General features: G+C 29.1%; 1 protein-coding gene across 1 annotated transcript in view; it reads right to left on the bottom strand.

The window, feature by feature from the left end:
- The window catches only part of LOC117167901 (LIM/homeobox protein Lhx9-like), an 81243-nt gene that overhangs the window by 55133 nt on the left and 11886 nt on the right, over positions 1-14224 (bottom strand). The window lies entirely within an intron of this gene.

Below are 14224 nucleotides of genomic sequence, written 5' to 3'. Positions count from 1 at the left end.
CACACTTGTAAAAACTATCTGTATTGTCTATATAAAATACTAAATCTAAAAATATTATTGAGTAGAAATAAGATAATTTTGTGTAAAATTGATTCTTTTTTTCTAAATTCTTGCTAACTTTTGTATTTTCATTATTTATTTGCAATATACTAATGTTATCATTGCCGCAATTAATTTTCCACGATGAAAAAACAAACCCACTCGATAGTAGTTTGTTTTATTTATTTTTTGCCGCATGACGTAAGAAAATTTAGTTTCTTTCAGAATCTGTAAAGTGATCATCGCATATTTTTATATTATGATTTTCTCCAATAACGCCCTTCTCGTATGAGATAGATGGCAACTAATAAAAAATGTATCGCTTAATTATGGAAGACAGCGTATGTTAAGTAAATAGTGTTACACATAATAACAAATTTTATTGTGTACAAAAATTACTCAAATATAACTTCATTTCTTTTTCTAAAAATATAAAATTGCTGTTTTTAGTTTTAAAAAACTGTTTTTATATAGTATTCAATAAAAATAATATCACATATGTTATATTAATTCTATGTCACATATTCTTTTTGTGAATTTAGGAATTAGTCAACATTGTATTTTGTGTTTAGGTGTTTATAATAAGTTATCTTGAAAAGTAAAAGTTAAAGCAAAAGCGACAATGGAAATTTGACCTCTTAGTCGAACTTGCCTTAAAGGTTTTGGATCTATGTTGCAACCTCAAAAATCGATTTCCTTATTTTACATTATAAATATTATAATTAGATATTTTTTCGCTCTGTAGCGATACTCATTTTTGAAATATAATTATGAATTTATGAAGTAAAACGAAGGGATTAAATGTTGAAGTTAGAACATCGATCGAACACCCTTAAAATCTAAAACTCCGTAAAGCGTTCATAAAGTATCAAAATTAATTCATTATCATATAAACTTTTTACGTTTTTTTTTCTTACGCTTAAAGTATACTGCAATTATAAAAATAAATTAACCGCATTTAAATTTAGGCTAAAGCTAATCTTTGGTTTAAACGGAGTTCGGACTCTCTTCCACCCGGATCTGAGAAGTAGAGTTCAATCCGTCCACTGACTATGGCTTTTTCAAATTTGGGTCTATTCTCTCAATAGTCAGCTCTGGTCGTTTAATTGCGTTTTCTGTTGTTTTTTTATCTTCTGTCGTATTTCTGGCATTCTTTAGTTTTAAAACTTTCGCGTCAATGACAAGTACACGAGTACGCCGGGCGACCGCATGCGCGGAAACATCAGCGTGCTGACAACTGTTATTTTTTTAGAAAATTATAAAAATTACAATAGTTTCGTTATTTTAAATTGTTGAACAATAAAAGTGGACTACTAAATACCACCAATCAACCACCAAACGATTCCCGCATTAAATTTTCAAAAATACTAAAAAGTGAAGTGCCAGCGTGAAGTTAGCACCCCAAATTTGAAAATTCGATAACTTTTTCAAGTTTGACCACCAACCGTCAAAAGTGGGCTACCAAACATCAACAGACGACCATCAAACGATTCCATATGATAAAACTAGTTTTTTTTCATAATTGCTCTGCCAACTTCACGTCGATCAGTTTTGCATCCAAAATACACAATATTTTTACCGAAAACTTGGGACAAGCAAAAAAGCATAGTAACGAATGACTTGGAACTAACCTTGTTCGTACACAATAAAAATGTTTATTTCATGAATAATTTCTAAGTGGATACCAACAGCGTCGGTACGACGGAGACCTACATTATCGGAATAGCAGACAGTTAAAAACCAATCCTAACCTCAAAATAGTGCACATGCATAACATTTTTATGTAGCAGAATAAAACTTTTTGGTAATAATTTCTCAAAAAAAAAGAGTCCGAGGACGTCCGTTGTAATATTTTATATAATCTCCGAATAATATATTGAAAAATTTTCATTTTTGTGGAAAAAAAGCTGAGGAAAGTGAAACCGATTTACCACACGACGAAGTATTATGATCATTTTTGCAATGACGATGCTCTTCCTTTTACTCCTTTCTTTTGAGATTGGATTTTGATCAGACAGTAAAAGAATATTTTAAACAATGATTATTACAAGTTTACTATAATAATCTACTAATAAATTATTCCACCTACAAATGGAAACCAAAGAAAGCTTCTCAACTTATAAGTAATTTCATGGCACCGAAATCTTTTACAGCCGAATCTTAAAATCTCAACGGATCAGAGCTTTTATTTAAATAATAATGAAGAATCCTATTTGAACGTAGGGGTTCAAGTTTTTTGAGTTTGTTACTTAATGATTTGTTATTCAACCTAGAAATTATCATTGACTGTATTTGCGATATTTACTCAGCCCCATTCATTGCTATTTCTGCAAAAAGATAGAAAATTAGTCAATTTACTTTCTTTAAATAAAAATGTAACCTGTATATAATTGTCCTACAAATTTTTAATCATTATAAATAAATTAATGCATATAGTTTATTCTTCCAGCAGAGTACACTTTCGAAGACAATACACTTACAAAATATATTTAAAAAATTAAAACTAGAACTTGTAAAAGTATTCACGCCACAAATTTGTTATTAAGCTTGTAGCGCTTTTTGACGTTGCACTTATTTTCATTCTTTCTTTTGCAAATAGAATTATTCATAAATAACGTGAAAAACGCAAATTACTTTCACAAATGAGGGATATTATAATAGAAAATATATACTAGATATAAACAAAATTATGATTTATTTATTAAATTTTTTATTATATTTTTAATCTCTTCGAAATTCATTGGAATCTCTTAAACTACCAAGAAATAATTCAAAGTCTTTCAAATTCCCACAAGCCTTTAAAAAAAAGTTCTGGTAATCTTTTAAAATGTCCTAACATATTGCAAATCTTTTGATATCTTTTAAAATTTCCTAAAACTTTGTAAATCTCATAACAGTTCCTCTAATTCTTTTACAATACCTTCAAATATTTAAAATCCTTTCAAATCTTTTGACAATCTGAATTTTTTTTAAATTCCAAAGAATTAAAAAAATATTTTAAAATATTTCAAATGCCGACATCATTTTATCCATTGACTCTTAGGATCAAATAAATAAATTTTTTTTTAAATTCTCAAAATCAATTGAGTTAAGAAGAAGTGAGGAAGTTCAGAAGAATTTAGGTAAACTTAAAAAATTTTCAATAATTCTAATATATTAAAGAATTAATGATAAAATAATAAGAATTCAGGGTAAATATAAAAAAAATATCTTCGAATCTCTTTCAATCTTAGAAACTCTACCGAAATACATCACTTCTCTTGAATACATTCTTTGAAATCCACTAAATTTACTGATATGTATAAGTTTTATAAGTAAAATTAAAAATATTTAATTGGATAAATAAACATTACGTAGAAGAAAAACTAATTAAATTCATACGAAAAGGAAAATTTCCTATGCATACAAATGCTACATCAGTGAATTTGTTTATAAAAATTGTGTATAACAATGGCAAATGTTATTTCATGGAACTCTTATGTGTACTATCCTTGTTCTTCACAAGAAGATGAATTATTTCACAGAAAAGACAAATTTACTATGCATATAAGTACGAAATAAGTGAATTTGTTTATAGAAATTGTTTATAACCATAAAAAAGGCTGTTACATGGAACATGCATGCGTACCATTCTTGATCTTCACATGTAAATGAAGGATTCCACAGAAAAGGAAAATATAGGAATTAAGTGAATTTGTTTATAAAATTTTTCTTCTTCTCTTTATTCTTGAGACAAAAAGAAATGATTTCGCAGAAAACGCAAATTTTCTATTCAAATAAATGTCAAATAAGTGAATTTGTTAAAAAAAATTGTTTATAACAATAGCAAATCTTATTTGATGGAACTCTCATGTCTACCATTCTTGTTCTTCACATGAAAATGAATGATTCCACAAAAAAGAAAAATTTTCTATGCATATAAATACCAATTAAGTGGATTTGTTTTTAAAAATTGTTTATAAAAATGACAAAAGTTGTTAACTAGCAGTAATTGTATGAAAATTCTAATTCTTTAGATAAACAGAAATGATTTCGCAGAAATTTATTAAAGACTTATTGAAAAAATGCAGAATTTTGCTGAAATTATTATTATTATTATTATCATCTAAATTCCTTGCAATATAACTTATAGAAACGTAAAATGAATGAAAATGATAGAAAACACATTTTAAACAAATGATTTTTTTATAAATATTTGTTTTTTTATTGTATCATAATGGAATATCTTCATCTAATAAATCAGGTATTTTCTACCTAATAAATTAGGCATTTCTTAGAAGCATAATCGCTAACATAATCATTTTGTTTAATAGAATTGTACAAAAAGTCTACGACACAGGACATTTTTTTTAGCTTCGTTAAAGATTGTGTTATTTACATCTTTTTGTTTCAACATTTACCACTCATAAAAAAGAATTTCCTTATAGCAAAAAACTGTTCTCTTGTACGCAAATTAAAATTTAGTTTAACTAAACAAATTTTAATTGGTTTAAAAAAATGCATGATTTACCTAATCAAATATATTTTTTTAAATTAACAATATATTCCATCTTTAGATTTAGTTCAACTAAGTAAATATTTGGTGAATTAACCCAAATCATTTTCTGACTGTAAACTACGAAATAATTAATTAAAGATAAAAATAGAGAATTGAATAATTATAGTATCGTGAAATTGATGAATAAATGTTTGTTGAATTGAGAATTTCAAATTAAAGTATAATTAATATTCAATAATTCATATAAAGAAGCGTTCCAATACTAAATTATTTTGGATTTGAATGTTAATTTCTAAATTTTCAGTTTTATTATTAAAATACTCCAACTGGATTAAGTTTATATTTAAAACATAGCAAATTAAACAATTTTTAATAACGAGGGATCAAAATTGAGTAATTTAAAAATAAATACTTAATAATTATTGTTTATTTTTATTAACCAAAATTTAAACTACATATTTTTCATATGTTCTTATGTAGAATCCAACGACTATCTTGTTTTGGCAATAACTTATATGGTTCTTAAATTAATTTCAAAAATGTTTGAAAATGCAAATAAAAATGGTTCCATGGGAAATGTTATACTTAGCCAAATATTTTATTTAGTTGATACATTTAAGTGACTTTAAGCGAAAACAAAACAAACCAAATGAATTCAAGAAAATTCGATTGAATTGACGAAAGTTATGAGAAATTTAAGACGATTACAGAGATTTAAATGATATTCAGATATGAACATCAAAAAATTTAGTTTCAAATCATTCAAAACTGTAGACATAAAAATCTAAGCCTTAAAGGAGCATTATCAGTTTGAATCTTTCCTATTCAAAACTTCCCTATAATAAAGTAAATCCAAATTCGACTCGTAATTTATTGTACTTATCAAAATACATTCCGACCAGTGTATACAATAAAACACAGAAAATCGTGATAGCTTCGTGATATCTCGAGGAAAATTCCAATCTCTCGTAAATAAAAAGTTCCTTGAAAAATCGCGTGATTGAATAAAAATAATGTTACTCGTGAAATGTACATCGCAGATCGATAAATCGTATGCTCGTATATATTCGAAGTATTCGATGCTGCCTACGCGATACCCGAACAGCGAGAGGGAAGGAAGCGTCCGGTATCTTTGCGGTTCTGGTTCGTTAGGGGAGAAAACAACAACTGTCCATGCAATATGCAACAATACGACGCAACGTTGCTAGATTCAGGCCCAGTCCCTTTGTCTTTATCGTTTGCGTTTCTTTCAGGAACCGTTGCACGGCTGCCTCGCTGCTCCGCCGCCCCCCAGCAACTGTACCCCGCAGCACCGCTGCCCCGCAGCACCGTTGCTACCCTGCACCGCTGCGCCGATGCGTATACCACCGCTTGCACCATTCCGTGTCTTGTCTATGATTTATCTTGATCGCGCGCTCCCGATAGAATTTCAAAGAGAGTTCCCTCCTTCCCCTATTTTATCCAACCTCCACTATCCGCCTCCACCTTTCTCTCTCCCTCTCTCTTTCTCTCTTTCTATATCGACGCATATGAAAATGTATCCGCGAGGAAACCGGCATTGTCTGCCATTCCTGGAGGACGAGGGTCTATTGAAATGTGGGAAGGCTCTCGTGGATATCTGCAGCATACATGATATTTTTATGTGTACTTATACGGCATTGCGTGCACATAAATCAAAGACCCAGTGTATTAAGATTGAGATATACATTTTCCCGAAAAAAATAATAATAAATAAACATAAATAAAAGGGTTCTGCAAGTTGCATGAAATGCAAGTCACATGCTCAGTGACTCTATTAACATGTATCAACCACTCCTTTGGTTAGTCTGTACAGAAACTAATGGTCGGTCTACGTCGCAGGTCGTTAATTATGATCATGTGAATTAAGACATCATTAAACTTATCAAATGGGTTTATAATTAATTGCGTGGTAAAAAACACAATATTGCTAGGATGAAGATGTTCTTTGATGGAGTAATAAAAGAAAAGGAGTGGGTAGATTCTTCGTTTAGGATGAAGTGGCAGAGAAATGGATACTTTAATTGAAATTGAAAATTAATTTTTAATTATGGAGTTTAGAAATATGTGGTTGATGAAACGAGCAAGCGCGTTAGATGATTTGAATTTCAAGAAATAAATTATATTAATTTCAAAATAGAATGTAGCTGGAAACGTTTTGTGTAGTACAAATACTTTCTTCTGCAAATTTTAGTTCGATAAACAAAATAACCCTGCTTTTCCAAGTTTATTGCAATTTTAAGAGTCAAAGAACACAAAATTATTGTTATAAATAACACGTTTATAAATTTTTATAAATCTTCTTTATTATTATTGTTATAGTATATAGACTAAAAATACCCACATATCCAAAATGATTCAAAATAAGAATTGAATTCAAAAGACTACATCATTCTATTCATATTTGCCAAAATACTCCAAATTTACGATTTCCTTTATTTTAAACATGCTTAAATCTTGGAAAATAATATTAAAAACTTAGTAAAACCTCACATTTGTTGGCAAATTATATCTTAAATTAAAAATAAAACAAACTAAAACGCGCTTAATTTTTCACTGGTGTGTAAAGTATGAGACGTTTCGTATTTGACCGTTTTTAGACAAAGAAACTTATGAATTTATTAGAATGTGCAATTCACCGGAAACAATAACAAACTAAAAATTTCAGCAACTTTCCTAAAAAGTATTGAAAGTAGATTTGTGCGAAAACTCCTATTTTTTCGTTTGCTAAATTAGTATTTAAATGAAGAAGAAATCTTTAAAGTTTTATTCGGTTTAAACTATATCTCCATATTTATATTTATATGGAATAGTTAAATTTCAACAGAAAATCTCTTTTCCAATAGAAAAGAAATCCAATTTTTAACAAAATAGTTAAATTTTCAGTTAAAACATTAATTTTTCAACATAAAACAACGTTTTAAAAAAGTCAAATATATGACCGAAGAAATAATTAATTAACTATTGAAAAGATTCCTCAACTAAAAAAATGGCCATTAAACAAAATAGTTCAATTTTTAATCAAAAATATGAATTTTAAACCAAGAAGAAATTTTCAGCAAAATATCTGATTTATAAAAAAAATGTTTTTCTATTAATTTACCCAAATGTGTAGCCCAAAAAGAATGATTTTAATCTAAACAGTTGAATTTTCTGCGCGGTAGATTCATTTTCATTCAAATAGTTAAATTTTTAACAAAAGAAACATGAATGTTCAATAGAGAAGATTAATTTTCTACCAAAAAAGACATATTTTTAACAAACTAATTGCATGTGAAACTGAAAAAGATGAAATGTCAGCAAGACATTTGAATTGTCAATTAAATAAAAAAGATAACTCTTTAAGTAAAATTGGAACGGTTATATTTTTAATAAAAATATATATTTTTTGCAACAGAGAAAAGGTATTTTTGACAGAATACATGAATTTTTAACCAATTCATTGTATTTTTAACTAAAAAATACGAATTCACCATAAAAATTGGTATAGTAAAATTTTGAGTTCTAACAGAAAAATCAATTTTTAACAAACTAGTCCAACTTTCCGCCAAGTAATTTTTCAACTTAAAATGGAAAAAATTAATTGAAAAAATTAATTTTCAGAAAAATGAAAATTGTAATAATACCAGTTAATTTCCTAGCAAGAGAGAAAAATGTATCACAAAATATTTGAATTTTCAACCCAAAAAGACGAATTTCGAACAAGAACAAAAAACAGTTAAATGATCAAACAAATAAAAACTTATTTGTTACCAAATTTGGTGAACTACCGACAAAGTAGAATAATTTTTCACGAAATAGTTGAATTTTCAACTAAAAAGATGAATTTTTAAATAAAAAAGATTAATATACCATACAAATTTTGAATAGTCAAATTTTTAGTTCTACAAATTAACTTTTAACCAAAAAACAAATTTTCAAGAATATATTTTGATTTTCAATCAAAGAGCTTTGAACTAAAATCAAGAATTTTGTACCAGAAAAATCAATTTTTAACAAAGTAGTTCAACTTTTCGCCAAGTAATTCATCTTTCAACTAACAAGTGAACAGTTAAATTTTCAGTTTAAAAATTGAATTTTAAGCCAGAAAAATGTAACAGTTTTAACAATATCAGTTTAATTTCCAACCAAAGAGAAGAATTTTCTAACAAAGTAGATGGATTTTCAACGGAAAAAGACGAATTTTAAGTAACAAAAAACCGTTGCAGTATCTACCAAAAACTTACTTTTAAACCAATGTCTTGAATTTCCTAAGAAGTAGAATATTTTTTCAGAAAATAGATAAAATTCTCAAAAAGATATAGGAATTTTTAACCTGTGCTTTCCCAGTGATTTATTGTTATAGTTATTTTAGCACGTGTTCTATTAAAATTTCTAACTGCTAAATATGTCTTACATAAGTCCATTCCACTTTAAATGGTAGCATTTAATTGTTTTCTGATTCTGTAAGGTAGTTAGTTGTTACATCACAGAAAAAACTGAAGGTACAAAACGTTGCAAGGTTATCGTTCAAGCAGAGTAATATTACTAATATTATGAATATTAATATTAATATTAATATTATTAATATTATATTATTATATCAGCTGATTAAACCAAACTGAGGTAAACTTTCCGTGGTTACAGGCCTGTAACGTGCTGCCTCTAGCAGAGTCCGCAAAAAATAACTGCAATTCAGCAGGGAAAGTTTACCTCAATTTGGAGTGCCCTCCTCGCCTTTGTTCTGCTTATTATTCATAAAAAAATTCAAAAATTAGGCCACGACCGACTTTATCGAAAACAAAAGGAATGACCCTATTTACCTCTTTTTTAAACTTAAATTTATTGAACTAATTAATGATTTATTACCTCTAGTATACATTCTAAAGATGATACCTCATTCTCGGGTGGTTTTGGGGCAAAGTGTGCGGTTCTAATTTTCAATTTAATTTTTTTTATATTTTAGAGCCTGGTGCATTGGCAGCGTAGATATGAGGTGAAAAATCAGACCTACATTTAAGAGAACATGTATTAAAGGTAAAATCAATGCGGGCCATTACGGTAACTCATAGTCGTCCATGTCGTTCGCCATACGGACGGAATTTAAGATCCGTAGATAGGAACAGAGCAGATGCCCATTAGTAGACATTTTGTGTGGTCCACCAAGCATAAGTGACGCTCCTATGCAAATTCGATACTACCTCAATAAATACTCAAATGGTCGTTGAGAAGGTAAACCGCGCAGAACAGGAGCATGGGTTTTGCATTAATTCTAGGTAACTCCCTGCATATTTTTTCAACACTAGGGCGAAAGAAATTCACACCGGCTTAGCTTGAATAATGTCGCACATTTCAAACCCTGCGTGAGGAAGACTTTGCTGAATCGGGGAACATGACGTCCAGCTTCACAGTAATACATTTTTTATTAAGGTCATTCATTATTTAGTGCATCTCTCAACAAGAAGTCAAAAACGAAATCTTTCACTAGAAACTAATTAAACCTTTTATCTCTTCAGGGTGGTCATAAAACTTCATTTTCAAAATTCCATGACTCGCCTAAATTACGGTACAAAGTCGGCTAAATTACTGTACAAAGTCGGCTAAATTACTGTATAAAGTCGGCTAAATTACGGTACAAAGTCGGATAATGTACGGGTTAAAGTCAGCTATCCTATGGGGTAGGCTCCGCTAGGGAATTTCTACTTCCCCTCAGGTTTATGAGTGACTACCGCAGCCCTGATTATATCATCCTCAACGTTTTCTGGACTTTCCTTTATCAAAAAAATTCTCCGATTTTTCCCTGATTTTCCGGTTTTCTCTGACTTGCGACCACACTGTGATTTTGGCGTTCAGGCAATTTTTAACGAGGACAAGAAAGTTTAAACTTTTCAGGGGCTAAGAGATCTTGATGCGGCGCCCTTTTTGATCTCAACTTGGACATGCTGCCCCGTAGAGCGAATGGCGATTTTCGTCTTGGTAAATATATGGAAGGAATAAAAACGCACCGAGGGGCGCCACTTTCGAATCAAGCTGAAACTCAATGCTTGTTGACGTAACAGAGCCACCGGAATTGGATATCGTAATCAAAAATTGGGACAACCGGTCTGATAAATGAAGTTGTTGAGCTAATTCGAGTTTTATGATAATTTAAAATCACTCAAATAATTATAATTGAACACGAAATTTATCGTCATTTTTTGATGCATTTTTTATAACCTGGAACATAAACATAAACGATTTCTCACTCTGGGGCATCATAATTTATTCATATTTTATGACCTGAATAATATGTTTAGTTTTTAGACATCTTTTTAATATTTTGTTTTTATCATCCACTGGCTTACTTTGATTTTCAATATATGTGTTTTTCATCTAAAGCCCACTTTGCCAATATTTATTGAATTGTTTAAAATTTTTGTGAATCTTCTGAAAAAACCTTTTTTCCTTGTTCTCTAAGTTACTAATATTGACAAAGTTGTTAAAAATCAAGGTTAAAAGAAAAAAATTTTTACTGCTACTTTTCGAAAATTTATCTACAAAATTATTGTCTTTCATATAGATTTTGATTTTATCATACTTAAGCGGAAAAGAATTCTAAATTCAAATATTTCCACATAATTTTTTTTCTTAAACGCTAGATCAGAATTTGACGATTTTTTGGCACTTTTTTGGTTCTGTTAATGGATTTTTTACACATTAGTTTAACTTTAAATCATGTAGTAGATTTTTTAAACCAAAAAAATTAAATTTACACAAAAAATGTAATAGTTAATATTTTAACCAGACAAGATTGTAATTTTAAATCAAAACGGTCCAATGCGACCAAAAAAGATCTATTCTCAAGAAAATAATTCGATCCTCAACGAAACCAGATTAATTGTTTACGATACAGTTGCATTTTTAGCGAAAACCTTGAAGTTTCGACCAAGAACATTAATTTTTTACAAAAAAGAAAGAATTTTGAAAAAAATGTATAAACTTTTAACCAAATAGGATCCATTTTTAATTAAAGGTATGCATTTTTCACCAGAAATGTAATAGTTTTATTTTCATTCAGGAAAATTTATTCTCTAGCTGGAGAAAAAAAATTTCAGTGAAATAGTGAAAGTTGATTTTTTAACAAAGAAGATTAATTTTTTATCGAAATAGCAAAATGGTCAATATAATTATTAAATTTGTAAACAATAACTTAAGTTTTCAACTGAAGAAGACGGACTTTCAACCAAGCAGTTGCATTTGGAACCAAACCGATAAACTGTTAACCAAGCTTAATTTTCTACAAAATAAAAACGCATTTTTAATCAATTATATCAATTTTTAAATAGATAGAATAAGTTTCTTATTTAAAATATGGATGTTCAGACAATCAGTTGGGATTTTGATAAAAGCTATGAACTTTCAAACAAGAATATTAATTTTCTACTAAAAAAGACGACATTATAAAAGAATCGATGAATTGATAATCAGATAAAATCAAGTTTCAATTTGAAATAACAATTTCCAACCAATAACAGAATAGTAACATTTCCAAACGAAAAATATCTTTAAAAATAAAAAAAATAATTTGGAGTATAATAGACGCATTTTCATCTAAAGAGCTCATTTCTTAACGAAGAGAATTAATTGTTTACCAAAAAATATGTATCATAAAAAACTTAAATTTCCAAATATTCACTTGAATTGTCACTTGAAAAACATGAATTTTCAATCATAAAGTTTTACTTTTTGACAAAAAAAAACAAACGAATTATCAACGGAATATATAGATTTTTAACCAGGCCAGATCAATGTTTAGTTTAAAATATCCATTTTCAACCAAAAAGTTGCATTTTCAACAACAAAAATTAACTTTCAACCTAAAAGATTTATTTCCTACCAAAAAGACGACTTTTCAACGAAAAAAAATTAATTTTTCATCAGATAACTTCAATTTTCAATTTAAAATGTAAATTTTTAACCGAGCACTTGCAATTTTAAACCAAATGATTAACCATGAAACAGGAAGATTAATTATTTATCAAAAGAGACGAAAATAAAAAAGTGGATGTTTAACTAAATAGGATCAATTTTCAATTTAAACTATTAATTTTTAACCAAAAATATAATAGTTCAATTTTCAGGTAAAAATTTATTTTTACCCAAAAATGAAACAAATTTTTGACGAATTAGTTGTATTGTCAACAAAGTAATTAAATTTTAAAAAAGATGGTCTATGTCAGTTCACATTTAAGCGAAAAAACGAGAAAAAAGGGAATTTTTCTTGAAAACAGGGGACAAAGAATTCTTCGAAAAATGGAAAAATAGAAGAATAGGGAATCGAGTATCTGAATTTTGTAATACAAAATTAATTTGTAAACTTATTATGTTATTATTTAACTGTACTGTTGCGGGGACATCTGTCTCAAAATTTGCAAAATTAAAAAAAAAAATTTTGTTGGTAAACTTATTTAAAAATTATTCTTAAATAAAAAACTCTAATTTCAGAAAAAACTAAGGGTTTACTAAACTTACGACTCAAATAATAGTTTTTATTTGTAAGTGCTTCTGAATCAATCTATTTAATTTTATTTGCTGAATAGAAAAAGAAAGAATCCAAAAAATTGTAATACATTTCCAAAATTGCTAATATTTAATAGATTATTTTGACAAAAATTTAGTAAAAAGATTGCTTTCAAGAAATGGAAGTCAAATTAATATAGGTCTCAATCAAAAGTAATCTTATAATATTCATGAACAAATCCTACAAATTGGAACGAATCAGGAGTTCGTTGTATTTATTTAAACAATTTTAATTTAAGGTCGCAAATAAATCTATTTTTCATGCAAAATGAGATTGAAAAAGATTTACAATTTAAAAGCAGACTTCTAAACTACCTCACTTTTCGGCTCACCAGAGACAAAAAAGTAACAGTTGAAAAAAGGGAAAAAAGAGAGTAATAAATTCAGAAAAATGAAAGAAAAGGACATTTTTCTGCCTCTTTCTTTGTCTCAAATGTGCCGAAAAGTAAGGTAGTTTGTTATTCTGGTTTTTAAGTGTAAATCTTTTTCATGGCTATTTGACATAAAATTATTCATGAAAAAATATATTTCGTTTTGATCTTTAATTAAAAGTTTTTATCATTTATTTGAACTTGAACTTTAATAGAAACCTATCGAGATTGGAGTCCCAAAAGGGTTCCTTGGGAACCCTTTTTGATTCCTCTAGAATCAAACCGAAGGGCCTATGACAAAGCCACCGAACGCGTCCTCGGGTTGCGGATAGAGGGTCCCTGTACCAAGGGTTTCTGCTGAATATGGTTACAAAAATAAATAGGCAGTCGCGGACAATTGTCCAGGGGTGGTCCCGAAGGAATTAACCCCCAAGCGGAGGTGTGAAAACCGTGCCGAAAGCTGAATGGCACCTGGGTGAGGTGTCTAGAACGGTGACTCTAGGATACCAGGCGACCTCTCAGAGTAAGCAGCCTTATCCTTGCATGTGGGGCTCTACAAGTATTGACGAACCCCTTTCCCTAGCTTCTCGTGGGAACAACAATGACAACACTAAACATAGTTGTAGTAAGTGCGGTTCAAAACAACAGAACGTGCAGAGCTCCCGACAATGGGTCGGCCAACAATGCCGACCAATCTAGAGTTGGGGGAGCCAATGAAAATGGATTCAATGCGATGGATCGGCGGGATCTCGTGACCTTT

The sequence above is a fragment of the Belonocnema kinseyi genome, chromosome 2 (assembly GCF_010883055.1).
Source record: "Belonocnema kinseyi isolate 2016_QV_RU_SX_M_011 chromosome 2, B_treatae_v1, whole genome shotgun sequence".
Taxonomy (NCBI): Eukaryota; Metazoa; Arthropoda; class Insecta; order Hymenoptera; family Cynipidae; genus Belonocnema; species Belonocnema kinseyi.
This window is presented reverse-complemented; position numbering and strand designations above follow the sequence as displayed.